Below are 18,931 nucleotides of genomic sequence, written 5' to 3'. Positions count from 1 at the left end.
TTTTACGGCAAAGCCTTAAAAGCTGAAGGGGAGGAGGCATGAAGATATGATGATCTTGAAGAGGAGGATGACGACACTTGACGAGCTCTCTTCCTCTTCGGTTCCTCCTTCTGCCAGACTTCTACCATCAGGAGTAGATAAACCTCACAGGGCAGCGCGACAGCTTCGTCCAGTGACATAACTCCTGGGTAGTAGTGGTAATGAATATGATTATCAGCAGTGGATCAGTACACACACTCGAGGATCGGTACACAACATGCTACGAGTCATAGGTACAATTCCAAAGTTAGGATAACCAATACAAAGAGCATCCAACTAATACTGCTGAAAACACAATCACCACTAGTCTGTAAAATAAGGAAAAAAATATTAAAGTACAGGCAGTCCCCGGGTTACGACGGGTTCGGCTTACAACGTTCCGAAGTTAAGGCGCTTTTCAATTATATTCGTCAGAAATTATTTCCAGGGTTACAGCGCATGTTCCAGGGTTACGACGCCTACAATGCTCATCCGGCAGAAGAAATATGACACCAAACATGCAAAATAATCAATATTTGAAGATTTTTTTGATGAAAAATGCAATAAGAATGCAGTTTACATAGTTTTCAATGCACCCAAAGCATTTAAAGTAAGGTTTTCTTAGTATTTTTTATGATCCGGCTTTCGACGATTTTCGGGTTACAGCGCGTCTCAAGAACAGACCCCCCATCGTAACCCAGGGACTGCCTGTAATGAGGATACTCCTCACACATCCAAGGGCACCGCCCTCCAAAGTGAGAGGAGATCCCCCAACATCAACACCGCACGCCCATCCTTCAACTTTCTTCCGATAGTAAGTGAAAGGAAGAAGGTGGAAAGAAATTACCATAACAACAAAACATGGACAAACCTTTGAAGTTCCCTCGGTAATTCCCAGGCGTAAGCGTAATTTCCGGATGAATACATGTCCCGTTACAGGATCAATATCACTTACATTAAATATATGTCTCATCCTCACGATAAATACATATCTCGTCCTCATGCAGGTCTGAGCCCGAGTTAAAGGGCGAAAGAATGTAAATAATATGTTGGCATACCTTAGCCGCCAACTCTTAACATAAGTAGAGGGGCGGTTACAAAGGCTATCACAAAAAGTGGGTTTGTATATTAATTGAAAAACCAAGGACAAACCTTTGTTAAGTATTAATATCAAACACCGTATATGCATAATTATTCAAATAAAAAAAAATTAAACCAAAAGGATCCCACCGGGAAAAAAGATCAACGACCAGTCAGCCGAAGCTCACAAACACACATCTTCATCGGAAGACGGCCGAAAGCAAAGTGGAGTGTTTACATCTGGGCAGGCTAGCCTGCCCCACAGTAGTTACTGCCTAACCACCTTGTTCAAGTTTCAACGGCTGTAATTCCAGCTACGCCGTAAGTACATTCCATATGTTAAAGGACTGAAGGTTTGTATTACGTGTCGGAACAAACTACCGTAAACTTACTACCTGGCATGAAAAAACACATTTCACTGTTGTTATCACACCAATAAAAGATAAGGTACGTAACGTTCTTATCACAATGAAATCAAGTGGAAAAAAGTGAACGGAATCAAATTTTTTATAGAATAAACATGCCCCCAACACAATTTATTAAAAAAAAATAATTTAGTTCACAAATAGACGTAGTCAACCCTTACTTCAACTTAAAAGCACGTCGTATAACAAAAAATGACCTTGTTCCATATAAGTAAAGTATCTAGATGTTCATTTATGCTAACTAGAAACAAGAAAAAATTCACTCAGAATTGAGTTAAGTACGGCGAGATAAACTCATTCGCCATGAGCTGATTTTCAAACCAAAACAATGACCACTATGTTATTATTTTATAATACAGTACTATGAGAATACATACTGTTAGTGTTTCTGCATATAAAGTAAGATATGCAGCTAAAAAAATAATGTTGTATATGTATATCCGTTATATAATCTGTGCGCATGTATCACGTGTTACGTACACGTGGCATGCTATGACGTCATCACAAGGAATGTCGGCCGTGAATGATTGGACCTGCGGCAGTCTATGAACAGCGAGTGAGTAACATTCAGCTGGATAGCTTTTTGCGTATAACACATACAATATTATTGGATACAGATTCAAGTAAAAGATGCATATGCCTTACATTTCTATTTTATAATTATATGGTAGCCATCAGCAGCCTTACACTGTTCAATTATGACAGTCAGACCGAATCTGATTTGCGTTTTGTGTTCAATTTCTTTTTATGCTGAATCATCATATGATCAGATTCTCTTTTCATATTTAATTTCTTTTTATACTGAATCATCATATGATCAGAATGTAATGAACCTCCAGAATTAGCTGATATTAATAATTACTTTATTGTACTTGTAGTATATAGTATACTGTAGACTGGGCTACTGTATATGTATACAATATACCACAGTATATGCTAGGCAAACTCTTGTTAATGTTAATTTCTCTTTGCATTGAATTATCATTAAGTCAATCTGCATTGAACGAATAAGTATACCACATATGTATAGAGTCTACTGTGTAGTGTAGGCTAGGCTACCATATAGGGTAAACAACTTACTGGACTAGCCGAACCACTGACTACTGCGTTTCAAGCCACCCTCCAAAAAAGTACTTTAACACGTCCTGACACCGGAGATGGTCATCAGTCATGAGTTGCTGGTGGTGAGAGGAGGAGCTCGATACCTCTACTCTCCTTTCGAAGTAAGTATTTTCTCCAAAGTTAGAAATTAAGGTCATAATTTAAGATTAAACGGAGGGTAATGAAAAGTCTGGCCATACGCAGTGCACACTACCTCCATGACACTTTCGAAATTTTTACTTACAACTCGGAATATTTAGAAGATTGACGCCATCTCGATGGTTGCGGAGTCGCTTGTGTCAATAAACTTCCCATTCCATGTGCTAAATCCGCACACCCCTTGTACCCATAGATGCTGGGGCACTTTCTTCACAAAAATTGTAAAAACGACTTCCAACCACTACTTTTTATAAGGAAACTATGATTTTTGGTAGAAGAAGAAGCGTGCACTAGATAATTATTTAAATAAATGTTAAACGGCAGATGAAGGTCACGAATTGCATAAATATTTTTACATATTCATGATTATTAATTTGAAAATATTCGTTATTGAAAAAGTAACTAGATTCCTGACTAAAATATCAACAGTTTTGCTTGTGAACGGTACCAACGGCGTTCTTCGCGCTCTTCAATTGTTTATCAGGTTGCCAATTGGTATGTGTTTACCCTCCAAACTGGGTATAAGACTTGCACAAAACCAGGGAAATAAATGACATTAGCATATCTATTTGTAGTATATATACATATTAGAGCAATTTTATCATTATTGCATTACTATGACAACTAGAATTCATGGAAACATTTGTAAATGCATCCGCGTATTCAAAGCTCCACTAAATTGGCAACGATGAGTCATTTCGATGTAGTCTGCTCGTATGTACTTCAGAAATATCTGTAATTTTTCGGGGTTAATTTGGTTGCAGAAAAGGGATAATAAACATGAATTAAATAAACATTTTGAAGTAACAAAGTAAAGTTAAACTAAATAATGAGTAAAGTAAACAATTAGGGGATTAAACCTTTGCACCTCATAAACCGTTACTCGTGTGCTGCCCGTAACTATGTTTGTGGAGTGAGCGCTTAGGAACCAGGAACAGCAACGTAGTTCAAGTGCAATTTGGAGTGAATTAAGAACAAAATGTGTATAATTACAATCAAATAAGCACTGTGGAGTTTCAGTTGTGATGGTAGTAAGGATAAAACCACCGATTATAAGGTAAAAATGAATTTCAGTTCAAACCATGACCCTGGGAATAAGAAGTTTCATACTTTCACTAATATAGGCAACAAAATGTTGCTTTATTGTGATGATTACAACTGCAATCTTGAGTAAGATCAATAAACGTTACATATATATGCTAACATTGTTCAAATGAGTGCTGAGAAGGCTGGGAAAGATGGTGGCTTGGCTATGGTTATGAACGGCACGTCATGCGGTTGCCGCCGTATTGGATTTCAAAACTGCCTTGTAAACATATTTTTCAGACTTCACATGCTTATTTTAGTTTGTATGGCTCTTTCATATATCACATTATGTTGACACAACTTCAATCTTTTGAATGGTATGCTTAAAGATGCAATTGTATTCTTGTTTCACCAATGAATATCAAGTGAATAAGGCTGAGCCACGCGATGACGATGGCTCCACTGTACTGATTACCAGTGTAGGTTAGGCTACATTCGAGATGCCATTTTTCCAACAATCGATGGGTTTTTTGGAGAATACCTGCAAAAAGAAACGACAAAAAACTGGTGAAAGACGCAATTTACACCAGTCATTTTGTAGCATAAATCCTTCTCTACTCTCATCTTTAAACCAATTGAAAAAGTAAACTAGGACATAGGGCTATAGCCTACCCTAGGCTATAGGGTTATAGATTAAATTGCCGTACCTAAACTTTCGGTAGATCTAGGGTACTTATCCGCGGCGGCCTAGACTATGGCAGTTGCGGTTTTTCTATGCAGTTTCACCTACTGAACAAGAATTTTAAGTAATACTTATTCGGACGACTGTAATTAACCCCCCAGGGGCCAGTACTAAACACGGCGAAATACATTGGACGGCCCCCAATCCCTAGTGGATGTCGTATCTGTGGTTACATTCCTTGCAGTCCGTGCGGACTGCTTCTGTAGAAATACCCAACTTTCCGTGAAATCATTAATAAATCATACAGTATCACTGAACCAGACACTCTCAGCATAAAGTAGGCCAGGATACAGGATACAGGCATCCTGTAGCCTACAGTAATGAGATCCTACAGAAACTTAGGTATAGCCTAATCTTAACATTAGCCTTTGAGTGAATCTTTGAGATATCATCATAAAATACAGTAATTCATTTCATTTGGACAGTCTTAGGTTAAGACCCCATAGAAGGCTAAGGTCTTTAGGGTAACCTAGGAGTACTAACATGACTCTAGAAGTTAGTGATACAACCTATAAACATCTATAACTCACCGAAGCAAAGGTCGTCCATCCCATACTTACTTACTTATGATTGACTGATTGACGTTCTAGGGCTAAGCCCGAGACACCACTTGCACTCTTCATTCCTGGCTCTCACGGTCCTTTTAGGCACACACTATTACACTATTTATCAGTTATATTTGCAATTGATCAACTACTACGCTTAATTATGAATTGTCTCGATGATTAAGACGGCAACTATTATAGAAGATAAAAGACGTTTGAATAGAAGTTAGGCAGCTAAGCTACTGAGGAAGTCAATGGCGTCAGTTTGTTGACATTTTGGGCGTCTTTTATTTGACAGTGTTTATGTTTGTGATTCTGGTTTAGAAGTGGTTTCGCTTGTTTTCATTCATTCTAATAAGTTAATTGGTGGACAATTGTAAGCAATCGTTGGGAATATAACTAAAATTTTAGATTATTTACTAATGAACTGGGTAATTTAATGGTAATTATTAAGGCAAATAATGAATTCAGGTTATGGCGGTTTGTTTACGTTTTGGGCGTCGTCTCCTCAGGACTTCTCGTTCGTGGTTTATGTTGAATTTGATGTTTTGATCAAACCTAACTGATGAAAAGGAAAAATTTAGATGTAATCATTGGAGAAATATTAAAAATATATAGATAATTTATTTAATTAAGTTTTAAGATAAATGATGATAAGAACTGTCGCGAATTTTCTTCGACAACTAGTTAGGGACTATGTGAGGACCAGATATTAAGACAGGTAGCTGGGTACTGATGATTTATTTATGTTGTTGTTGTTTAAGATTAAGTTGGCTTTATGCCAGCACGGGGTCTTGCTCAAGAGCAGCCCGTAGTGATTTATTTACAGACGAACTGGGTTGGAGCAGAAATGACTCTGAGACAGTAGATTTGTGTTTTCTTACAAAAATACATTTAAATATATTAAGGCGTACAAATAATGGAATTACATGTGTTATTCATTGACGGAAAGGCCGCGGAACGCTCTATAGAATGGTAAAAGGTACAAACCTTACAAATGCCCCCCCCCCCCCCGAAGACAATGATTATGGAATAATTATTGAATGAAAAATATCTTGGAGGCAGGAGGTGACCCTGTGTCCTTGTGACACTTGTTGTGAGGCATAATCACACACACACACACCACACACACACACATACACACACACACACACACACACACACACATATATATATATATATATATATGGCATGTAATAAATCAGATTCAAGACTGAACGCTGTCTGAGGATCTCGTTCAATTCTAAATTTTACTATCATTAAAGTTACTTTGTTTCAAAAGATATGAAGCAACTGAATTCCGGAAAGGGGAAAATCTAACTCTAAAAAGAAATAATTAGTAAACCCAACTCATATACTGGTAAAATTGAGGTTAATATAACTAGGGTGACTATTTTATCTAGTTAGTGTAGCAAAATAACAATGCTTAGCAACTCTACCCGGTGCAGAGTTAGTTTCTCGGTGATGTGCCGACTTGCGGTAACCCTGTATCCTACCACTCAAGAGATGCTATGAAGAATAAACTATTCTATCTGAGACATCCTCTTGAGAGTGGTGGAAATAGGCTCCTATACGAGATAACCATGAATCAGTATGACAATAAGAAAGCCCCCTGGGTGATGCAAGCAAAAGTATATATGAAAGAATCAAACATAAATTTAAGTAAAACTGTATCACTTAAAGGTAAGAAGCCAAAAAAAAAAAAAAGAAAAAAAAAGAAATAACTGACATGTTGAGCTTATGTGATGTTCAGCTGTCAGACTTCTGGGCCTTTCGAATTAATGGGCATGTAATGTATAGCTTCATTAATTCAAAAACTTTTGAATGAACCTTTAGTGTTTTGTTTTATTGTCAGCCCCTCTCTCCCTTTGCTAGAGAGATAGACATTCATCTATTAATCTACAGACTTCTAGATTATAGACAAGGTACAGTATTTAGTTATGTAGCTCACCTGCATCGCACGCCCATTCAGCATGTGACGATTCACCAACCTTCCCTCTGCCTTACAGGCAAGGAAGGGTATAAAAAAAAGGAAAGGGAGGATGAGGCCAGTCACTCACTCACACTCTCTTTTTGTAACTCAGAACACCTTAGGCGAGATACTACCTGTCCCTCTAGGGGAGCTGGGTGAGCTACACAACTTGTTGAGCAGCCACCACAGGAAGGAAAAGGTGTCCATGGACCCATGGGCAACGTCCCGAAGGTAGAAGGATGTGAATATGGTCTTTCATGAACACACTCCCACCCTTAGTACTATTGGAACCGACAGTTTCTTCCAGAATGCGAGGGACAGACCATGCCCCCAACCCTTACTCAGAAAGTACTCCTATCTACCTCATCAAAAGTAGAGTAGTATGCTCCTTTGATTTTCTAATGAATCCAGAAAGAAACCATTTTCTTGGACACGTCTTCCTTGGTCGAACCAATACTAACAAAGAGTCATCAACATTGAGGACAGAGATGTCAAAACATCTCTAGATAGTACTACAACACTCGAACTGGACACAGTAGCATATTGTCTTGATCACTACCAGTAAAGTTATTTAGGAAGGGGATCGAAAAGAACTTGAATCTGATGTCGGGGACTGACGGATTCTGAGTCTTTGCTACAAATTCTTGGACAAATTAGAGCAGATCCTCATCCCTTCAAGTGTTCAACATCGAAAGAAAGTCCATGATGTTCACCAAATCTCTTTGCCAATGCCAGGGTAAGCAAGAACACAATCTTGAAGGTCAGATCCCTGTTTGACGACTCTCGTAAAGGCTAGGGTGCACAAGTCAGGCTCCGTAAGGCAAGAGTCACATCCCACTCAGGGGGACTGAATTCCCTGGGAGGGCAAACCTGTTTGAAGCATCTCAACAGCATAGAGATCTCCACAAGGAAGAGAAATCGGCACCCTTTAAGCAAAGGATTAGTCTAAGGGCAGCTCTGTAGCTCCTGACAACTGTGACAGCAAAGAAAGACACGAAAGTCTGCTACCTGCTGAAGAGGAGATTCTACCGGAGAGATACCCCATCAATGACACCAATCACCGAAGACGACCCATTTCCCCTAGTACACAGCCGCTGAAGATTTACAAAGGTATCCAGAAATTTTGGTCATTGTGTGATGAGAAAAAACCTCTTGCTCACAAGAGATGGTGGATAGTCTCCAGGCATGAAGTGACAGTTCTCTCAACTAGAGCTAGCAGGTCTGAATAACACTTGGCATGTGGCCGCTTGGGAGCTAGCAGGGGCATCCTGAGATTTGGGGTGCTCATGACCCTGTTGATCACCCAATAAATCAGACAAAATGGAGGAAAAGCGTAGGCCTTGGAGATTGTCCCATGTGTGTTGTAAAGCCTCTCCTATTGCCGGCACTGGGTGCGGCACAAAAGAACAGAACACCAGGAGCTTTCCATTATGCCAGGTTGCAAAGAGGCCTATACCTGATAAGCCCCCCAAAATCGAACAATCTTTCTGTGATGTCTTGAGTGTAGAGGACCATTCTGTCCCTATGTCTGGACCCTGGCAACTGAGCTCGTCTGCCGCTCTGTTCTGGTTCCCCAGGATTTACCTGGCTGACAGATCTACTGAGTGTGCTGCCGTCCACTCGTGAACCTGCACCACCACCATGTGGAGCTGAAGGGAAAGCAATTTACCTACTTGTTGACTTACACCATTACTGTACAGTTGCATTGTTGATATACCACCTTGAGATCCAGAATATTGACGGGAAGGCGTACGAAACCAGCAACTCTTCAAGGTGTGCATCCTCTCTCTCGGTTGATGTATTAAAAAACAGAAGCATCTCCGGATTGGGAGTGCCTAATGCACTACTATTACAATGTTCCTGTCGTCTAACCACCAGGATAAGTCCTTCCTTTTCCTCCGAGAAAGGAATCAGGTAGAATGGGGAGTCCCTAATGGGAGACCAAAACTCCTTCATTCTCCACTGAACAGACCAAAGGTGAAGCTGCTCATGAGGGATCAGCTTCTGCAAGGATGACGGGTGACCGAGAATGACTTGCTACTGCCAGGCTGGTTCTTCCTATTGAGACAGGAAGAACTGCATTGCTTCTCTGAACTTGCTAATATGCAAGTCTGAGGGGTAGGCTCTTGCTGCTTCACATCTGTCAGCATGGCCGGATATGAGATACTTTACCCTCTGCTTGGGTGTAAGATCAGACTTCTCAAATTGATTGCTACACAAAGGTCCTGACAAAACACATGAAATCAGTCTATGTCCAGGAGCAACTATGACCAAGATCTTGCCAGGACTAGCTAATCATTGAGATAACTCAAAAGACCTATCCAAGGTGAAATGGCCCATGGGCCAAACTGAACAAGGACAAACAAGCAGCAAGCGGTTCAGAGACCGAAACAAAGTGCTCTGAATCAAAGATTAAGCACAGGTACTTGGAAGAGGACCGGTGGATGGGTATTTGAAAATATGCATCCTTGAGGTCTTGGCCTAGAGAAAGCATACAATAAAATCTCAAGAGAAGTGTTGTTTTGGTGTCTGAGGAAGAGGAAAGTCCAAGAAAAGTAATAACAGCAGTTGGGAATCAGAAAACTTTGGAGTTAGTGTTGGAATACACAAGGGTCATCATTGAGCCCATTTTTGTTTGTGCTGGTCATGGGTGTGTTAAGTGAAGAGATCAGGAATGAAGAGCTGTGGGAGTTGTTGTATGCTGATGATCTGGTGATTACTGCCGAAATATGGAAGACTTACAGAGCAGGGTTGGAGAGTGGCAGGAGTCTTAAGAGAGGGGTACCTTAAAGGTGAATGTGAATAAAACAGAAGTTTTGGTGAGCAGTAGGGTAGATACAGGCAGTATAGTAATACAAGGAAGAAGAGGCTTGATTATAAAACAGGTGGAAAAGTTTAAATACTTAGGATCTACATTAAGCCAAGAGGGAGGATGTGAGGCTGAAGTTGACAGTAAGATAAAAGCTACATGGTGGAAGGGGAGAGAGGTAACTGGAGTAGTATATGATAAGAAAATACCAATCAAGTTGAAAGTCAAGATCTATAGCACAGTGGTAAGACATAGTGATAATGTATGGAGCAGAAACATGGGCTCTAAGAAGAAAACAGGGAGTAAAGCTAGAGAGAGCAGAGATGAGAATGCTGAGGTGGATTATGGGAATATCGCTGCTTGAGAGATTGGAAAATGCTGAAGTAAGAAGAAGGGCAGGCTTAGTAAAGATTACAGAGGTGATAAGAGTGTCACGATTGAGATGGTATGGGCCATGTGTTGAGGACAGATGACGAGGAGGGAGTAAAGAGGGCTTGGGAGGAACCTGTTAGAGGAAGAAGATTGAGAGGAAGACAAAGAATTAGATGGTGAGATAAAGTGAAGGAAGACATAAACAGAAGAGGTTTGGTAGAGGATGATACCTTTGATAGAAGACAGCCAAGAAGGTGTATGTATCAGGCAAATGACCACTTAACCCCTTTGCTACTGATAGTTTGTTTGTGGGGATACACGGAGTACCGCAATAAGACCTCGTTATGATTCAGTAATTTTGGTTTGAAGGGTGTTTGGAGCAGAACAAACAGCATCAAGTGCTCAGGAAGGTGGTTTGCACTGCCAAGCATACAATGAAGCAAAACAAACTTTATTGCTTTCTTCCAAGATTCAGACATTTAGATATATACTGTGTATACATACATGCACATACACACACACACACACACACACACACACACACACACATATATATATATATATATATATATATATATATATATATATATATATATATATATATCCAATGTAGTATGAAGGAACACGTGCTTGAGAATATCCTTAAATCCATGGTAGAAAGATGAGTGAATACTGGGGACTTGGAACAAAGACTTTTGTAGTTTATTCTACATTTTCAAGTTCACACTGAGTATAGAAGAAGATGACAGACCTTTATATTCAAAAACAGAAATGGGGGCCAGGGTTGCAGTTTGTTATTCTGGGTGGTGTGTTCTTTAAGCAAAAGAGACAAGGAAAGAGGCTAAAGGGACAATCCAGGATGGTGATTTAAATTCGTTGTTGACTTTTACAGATGGTACAAGATTATTAATTGTATGCAAGAACTCAGGAATGCTTACATTTTCTTTTACAATACAAAAACAGTCATCTACCTATTTTACACAAAACTCCTTAGTGAATAAATTTCTTGGAATAAGTCTAGACTCAAAGAACTCCATGTAAATATTAGACAAAAGTGGCGAAAGAGGGTTACCCATAGCCATACCAAATTTTCGTTCATAAATTACCAGTAAAAGTGAACTTACAATTTTTTTTATACAAGGGAGATAAGTCATCAATTGGAACTTTAGTAAATAAAGATGTTACATCAAAACTGGTTAAATTGTCAGTACTGGATAATTCAATATGGGCGAGTCTAGTACAGAAATCATATAATGTACTGTTTTATTACTTAATTAACTCTCTTCAATTAACTTTTGAACACATTGATAATGGAAAAAAGGGGGACTTTTTGGGTTGACTGGAACGAATTATCCTGATTCCCCTAATTTCTTAGGGGGATATTTGTTTCATATATTCCAAACATATTGTATTTCAAACAGCCTTCTGGAACAGATTAAGCTTGAAGTCTGAGGTACTACTGTATCTATTCTTAGGGGTAAAACAAAATTCTGGCTGCCATCTTTCTTTTAGTTAGAGGTAGGAAAAGCTTTGGGGAACTGCATGCCAAAATTTAGCCTAAAAGAGAGAGAGACAAATAAACTATCACTTAACTTGTTTATTCATTGCTACTACATAACAGCATCAGGTAGATAGGAAGAGTAACTTGTTATGTCAACCTGGGTACCAAGGCATCACCATGAGAGTGCTCACCGGCAAGGCATGGGTCACCTGTGTGACTAATTCCTTTCTTTCACTCAGTGCCTGAATCGTGACGGTTAGCGAACTCTGTCATTGACTCTAGATGCACATGAATCCGTAGATTTGCATGCACTCGGGGAATCTCATGAATGAGCACCAGACATGGATCTAGTCTTAGGGGCAGAACCTCTAGGACTGGCAGCAGAAGTGTGAGCTGAAGTTTGCACTTCTACAGCTCCCAACATGCTAGACCCTGGGGACAGTGTGACAGTTCCTGTTCCAGAAGGAACAAGCTAGCCAATGAACAACAGAGGAGGCAGATCCTAAGAAGTTCCATGACAAAACTTCTTAGAGGGGGAGACTACCTTCTCCTTCTTCGGCAGGGAGCCTTAAAGGTCGAAGGAGTGGAGGTTGAAGAAAATATGATGATTACAAATAGGAAGATGACTACACTTGACGAGCTCTCTCCCTCCTCGACTTCTCCAAATTCTGCAAAACTACTTCTACAGTATGAGGCACATTTACCAGCAGAAGTAGATTTAATAATCACAGGGCAGTTGCAAAGGCGCTGTCCAGTGATGAAACTCCAGGATAAAAGCAGCAAATGAATATGATTTCCAGCAGAGGAACAGTACACACACTCGAGGACCAATATCACAGCATGCTACTAGTTACAGGTACAAGTCCAAGGTTAGGAGAGCCAACACGAAGAGATATCCAACCATCCACAGCTGTAATCAACTATCACCTCTGTTAGCCTGTAAAATAAAGAAAATATGATTACAAAAAGAAGGATACTCCTCCGCCCTCCGAAATGAGATCCCTCAAACACCAACACCACACGACCCCCTCTCTCTTTGTCCAATAAGCTGACGAAAGAGAAGAGGAAATACCAGAAGAAAAACAAAGGACAAACCTCCGAAGTTCCCTTTGGTAAGGTAATGTCCAAAGTGTAAGCGCAAATTTCATATGAATACACTGTCTCGCCCTGACATTAAAGGGCAAAAATATTTAATATGTAATAAGGGTGTAGGCAATTCCTTGTTGTCAACCTTTAACACAAAGTAGAAAGGTGGCTAGCAAGGCTATCACAAAAAGTGCATTTGTATATTAATTACAAGTCAATTAATTTTCAACATCAAATGCAATATATATATATTATATATATATATATATATATATATATATATATATATATATATATATATATATATAAAGTATATATTCATAATAATAAATGAAAAATCCCACTGCGAAAATCGTTATTAACAGCTAGTCAGCAAGAGCTCAACATACATCTTTATTGGAAGACAGCCGAAATCAAAGTGGAGTGTTTACATCTGGGCAGGTGGGTCTACCCACCTACCGGGTGGTAGTTACTGCCTAACCACCCTGTTCAAGAATTTAATGGCCGTATCCTAGCCTATGTAGAAATTAATTCCCAATGTAAAGAAAAGAGGGTTTGTATAGTCTTACTTTCAGCTCTAGGGGCTGCTTCCTCTTTCTATCTTTAGCAATTTTCTCAGCATGAAAAATGCATAGTTTCCATTTTTCCTCCTCCCTTTCCTGACACTCAGAACATGTTAACTCTCAGTTAAACGACCCTGACATTTAGTGCATCTAGAGTGGGAATCATAAATCTCCTTAACTAGTCTAGTTTTACATACACCCAATGGCGCAAAAACCAAACCCCAAATGAACTAGAATCTGAGATTTTGAAAATAAATGGCAGTAAAAATAATAAAAATAGCTAAGCTAATTGAAGTAAACAAAGCCACACTGAAATAGTATGTCACAGAATCACAGGTAAGTGAAAAAACGACCGATGTTTCATGGAAGCCGGCAAAAATCAAATTGAGGGGTTTGGTGTTGTCATACCTGTTTACCGGAAGTGGGCGGTTACCTGCCACCTACACTAGCGATGGTGATGCCACCACAAAAGTCTGAATTTTGGTTTGCTGTGGTAGGGATCCTACAGCTCAATAACTGCTTGGTAAGACCTTTGAATAAAAAAGAATATTAACTGCACCAGGAAGGAGCAATGTTTAGCAAAGCAAACAAAGTGAAGCAAACGGCAAGCAGGGATGAGGGCAGCGTGCAGCACATCCACAGCTGAAGGTAAAGTGACACTCTACCGACTAGTAGGGTGGGATTCCCACCCGGTCATTCATTAGTTAACTGCCAAACAACCTTATTAAAAGTTTAATGGTAATGTCCAGCTTTGCTGAAGACAATTCCTATGATAAAGGCCGAGGGTTTGTGCATTGTGTAGGAACAACAGATTATTTGTACTTTGTGGTAAGTTAACATTTAAAACAAAAGCTCAAAGTAACAATATGAAAGCTGCCATAAATGTCAGTCAGTGCATCGTGAATAACTCATAGCCTGAGTCTTCAACAATGCAATTGTTTCATTAAGTGATTCAAGATTCAATATAATTTAGGGACATTCTCTCTTATTGCAATTACTTCACTTCTATATCACTTACCTAGAGTATGTTATTGAAGAAAATTAATTCGATACGAAGAAAACATGTTCCTTCATAGATTATCAGTGATCGTTTATAACAAAACAGGTTATCTGTGGCAAAGAGAAGTGATATTCATTAACACATAGAAGTTTACTATACACAATACAGTACCAATGATATTGGACACTTAGCACTTACAAATTCAGTGCAAATGTTAGACTAATGCAGTGCTAAACATGTGTGAACAAATTTAATTTTTCCCATTCCTGTCTTCTGTGTCCCTGTATGAATCTGAAAACACAAGTTCTGTATAGGTTAAATTTCCAAACTGTTAAACTAAAAATATGATATCTTTATAATAAAATAAGGTCTTGTATATACTTACCCAGTAATTATGTTGCTAACGTTTCCACATGTATGGCAGCCTAAATTCAAATTTCGATGGCTCAGTGTAGGTATAGAGTGCCATCCCCCAAAGGCAATACTGGGAACAACCGCAGCTAATTACTTCATTTCAGAGATTGAAGGATGGGCTGTAAACGGCAACAACCATACCCCAACTGGAATTGACAGCTGCAGTGGTGTCCATAAATCTAGCACAACACACTTTGAAAGAGCTGCAGATTACATTGGACCAGACATTCTATCACACATATTCTACAACACTTCTTCACTATATTTTTAGTGATAGTAAAAGGCTTCCTATCTTTGTTGCAAATAGAGTGATAGTAATTAAGGATTTATCTGAAAATGAACAGTGGAGATATGTTCAGAGTAAAGAGAATCCTGCTGATATTGCATCAAGAGCTTTCACAAGTCAGCAAATGCTGAACAGTGACATTTGGTTTGATGGCCCATATTTTCTTAGAGGACCAGAGGAGCTGTGGAAAAATGACATGCCCTAAGATGATGTTGAATTGGAAGGATCTAAAACTTTTACAGTACATCCAGAAGATGAGGAGGGAAATGCTGTTGATAAGTTTCTTAAGTATTATTCTTCATGGCATCGGTTGAGGAAGGCTGTTGCTGTGTATTAGTCTTTTTTTCATACTGAAATCTGAGAAACAAACTAGACTCAATGGTTCAATTACAGCAGATGAATTAGATGCTGCTGGAAAAGCAGTTATCAGATATATCCAGAAGAAAGCTTTGGGTGAGGAAGAGACACTTGCAAAAAAGCAAAGGGTCAAGGGGCAGATGACTTTGTAGCAGCAGTAGTATTTATAAACTAGATCCTTCATTGATCCTCAAGACAAGTTTTCCTCACGTTAATGGACTGCTCTCCAAAGCAGAAATTTCAGATGATGAGAAGCATCCAACGATATTACCTAGACTGAGTCATATCACCACTTTGATTATTCATTGCACATAATGAAAAATTAGCTCATGCTGGACGCACCCATGTGATAGCAAAAGATCTTTACTGGGTTATCCATACTAATGTAAGTGTCCGCCAGGTTCTACAAAGATGTGTCATTTGTAGAAAAATGAGAAACTCGGTTCTAAACCAGAAGATGGCTGATTTAAAAGAAGGCAAACCAGGAAGAGGTACGGAGTATTATTTACTTGTTTGTCTACCAGAGCAATTCATACGGAGACAGCCAATTCCTTAGACACACTGTCCTTCATAAATGCTTTAAGAAGGTTTGTTTCTAGCAGAAGAAATGTAAAGAAGACTTGGTGTGACAATGGGACAAACTTTCATGAAGCTGAGAAGGAGTTGAGGAAGTCACTGCAAGAGATAAATGATTAGATCAGGGCTTTCCTCGCAAAAGAAAGCATCAGCTGGACCTTCAATCCCCCTACAGCTAGTCATATGGGAGGTGTGTGGGAACGTCAGATTAGAACTGTGAGAAGGTTCTTGACTCCTCTCTTCAAAGAACATGCTGGACGACTGGATGATGAGAGTTACTGCGCTCTTCTCACAGAAGTTGAGGCTATAGTGAATGACCGTCCTTAGACCACAGTCAGTGACAGCCCAGATGACTTACAACCACTTAGTCCAGCACAGCTTCTCACACAGAAATCAATTGTTGTGATGCCACCACCTGGTGTTTTTCAGAAAGGTGATATGTATCTGAGACAGAGGTGGTGCTATGTTCAATTCTTGGCCAACTTATTCTGGCCTATATGGCGAAGAAAATATTTATCAACATTACAAGAGAGACCGAAGTGGAACAAGGAAAAGCAGTACCTTCAGGCTGGTGATATTGTCCTTGTAAAAGATGATAATCAGTTAAGGAGCAAATGGATGATGAGTCGTGTTATCAGCACTGAAAAGGACAGAACTGGTTTTGTAAGAAGTGTAGTCTTAAACACACAAACACCAGAGCTCCATTGACCCATTCAAAGCTTGTTCTTCTCCTTGCAGGAGAGGAACAATGATTATAACAGTTACTTTTATGTGGATTAAAGGGCTTGAGAGTATATTGCATTTATTATAGATGTTATTTATATCACCTGCATTTATAGGTATGGTTGATTTTGATAAACAAATAATTTGTTTATAGGGCTGAGAATGTAAACACAGCTTTTTATAGAAACCAATTGCATATATAATTATTTAATAGGTTTCGTTTTTCAACTTGGTGAATAGGGTTGTGTTATAGATATTTTGTGTCCGTTTTTACATGTAAACATTGTTTAGTCTATTTTGGATTGTAACTTCTGTAATATGTTCGTTTATGTTAATTGTTGTTGACTAGTTCTTGAACAGACTGTTTGTGCTGGTAGTTATCAGTGTTGGAACTACACAGTAACAGGTATGAGTTTCTGGAAATAAACGTTTCTTTAGGATCAAGGTTTTTGATGACTGACATAGTAGAAGTCTTCAAAGTGTTAAGAACACTTGTTTGGAAATTCGTTTTGATTATATTGGATGTAACTTAGAGTACTACAGATGTATGTTTATTTCTTTACTGAAATTTGCATATATTCAAATTATTGTCAAATCTTTCTTTATAATGGAATTTCTATCAAACAGTTTTAGTAAGTTTGCATATTTTGTTGTTTTCAGTTCCTTGAACCTCGTCGCCTTGTACTAGTAGCGTGGTACTCATCACTGGTTCTCTGGTCTTGGAGTACTGACCAACTATAAGCCCTTACAGTAATGGTCAACCGAAGTTGTAGTCCTTAGTGTTACGTGAATTTAAAGCTTTTTGTTTAAGTTGGTTTTAAAGTGTTTTGTGCAATTTCAACTTTGAACCTTTATGATCTAAATTTTGAATAATGTATGACGTGAAGTAACAGTGTCTTGTCTTTTCTTTTACTAAATCTTGTCCCTGTGGGCTTTGAAGACAAACGGCAGCTACCGAAACCAAGAAATAAGAAGACTTTATTTTGGAAATAAATGATGTCTCCCAAATGGTGAACAACCATATGTAGGCGCCTGACTACGGGGGCAAAAAATATAATCGGGTAGTAAACGATGGCACCCCGGATAAATGTTAAAAGACCGTTAAAACTGACTCCAGGCCTAGAACAATCCGTCACAAACAATTTCCCCCTTCTATGGTCTACATTGGTCCAAACGAGAATAGTACCTAAGTAGAAACTAAAAAAATTGCCAGTTTTTCATTAATTCACAATGGAATAAAACCCAACATCCGGTGAGCAAATCCACAATTCCAAAAACAAGAGAGAGAGGAAGACAAAAACGAGAGGAGATGGAGAGGAAGAGAGGAGGGAAGAGGAGGAGAAGATGCAGAGAGAGAAAGAGAGAGAGAGAAAGAGGAGTTTTATCTTTGTTTTCAAGATTTTAATTTCCATATTCCAATCTGCTCCGTTATGAGAAATGCAATGAATAATCATGATGGTACGTCACATTCTTAACACGCCTAAAACATGACCCAATTTATCGTTCAGTTAGGCCTACTTATTAGCCTATCGCCTACCACACCAGAACGGTTGTAGTACATTGCTAATAAATTATGATCTCACCCTGGAGAGAGAGAGAGAGAGGAGACGAGAGAGAGAAAAGAGACGAAGAGAGGGAGAGAGGAGAGAGAGAGAGCATATCGTCCTTCCACCAAATCCAAAACACAACATAAGAGCAAACCTAATAAATACGACGCTGGACTTTTTTTATTATTAGAAAACGAAACAAAAAAAAAGAGCAGATATTTTCACCAGAAAAAAGAATTGGGCTTTGTCTGTATTAATTACCCTACAAATAAAAAATCAATCCTTATCAGGAGATTATTCTGTAGTGAAGCTTTTCAAGCAAATCACCTGTTGGTTAAGAGAGACAACACCAAACAAACACGCCATTACACTTCAAGTACCAAACGGATGCACAAACGAACTTAACTAACAGAAAGAAATACAGGAACTTGATGCAAAGAATCCATCAGACAAGAAAAGCATCACAAATTCAGTCTCGAAAATGAAAAAAAAAAAAAAAGTCCACTCGGACTTGATAGAAGCATTAACGTCTTTTAGATCAGGATACCATGATTATTAAAATAACTATATAATAAATGACAAGAATAGACTCAAGTACTTATCATACGACTATGACCTGCTCTGCTCTG

General features: G+C 38.9%; 2 protein-coding genes across 5 annotated transcripts in view; one reads left to right on the top strand and one right to left on the bottom strand.

Annotated features, from left to right (window-relative positions):
* The window catches only part of LOC135204742 (zinc finger protein OZF-like), a 569,882-nt gene extending 555,006 nt beyond the window's left edge, over positions 1-14,876 (bottom strand). For 2 of the 4 annotated variants that reach the window (XM_064234897.1, XM_064234900.1), the window contains exon 1: positions 14,418-14,876. The gene's annotated coding sequence lies outside the window, so the exon portion shown is untranslated. Of the gene's footprint in view, positions 1-5,111; positions 5,659-14,417 lie in introns of all 4 variants that reach the window. The other 2 variants (XM_064234899.1, XM_064234898.1) reach the window with 2 other exon arrangements.
* The window catches only part of LOC135204745 (zinc finger protein 300-like), a 362,981-nt gene that overhangs the window by 62,920 nt on the left and 281,130 nt on the right, over positions 1-18,931 (top strand). The window lies entirely within an intron of this gene.

This window comes from Macrobrachium nipponense, chromosome 47, assembly GCF_015104395.2.
Source record: "Macrobrachium nipponense isolate FS-2020 chromosome 47, ASM1510439v2, whole genome shotgun sequence".
Classification (NCBI taxonomy): Eukaryota; Metazoa; Arthropoda; class Malacostraca; order Decapoda; family Palaemonidae; genus Macrobrachium; species Macrobrachium nipponense.
Note: the sequence above shows the minus strand (reverse complement) of the source record. Positions and strands in the feature narration are given on the sequence as shown.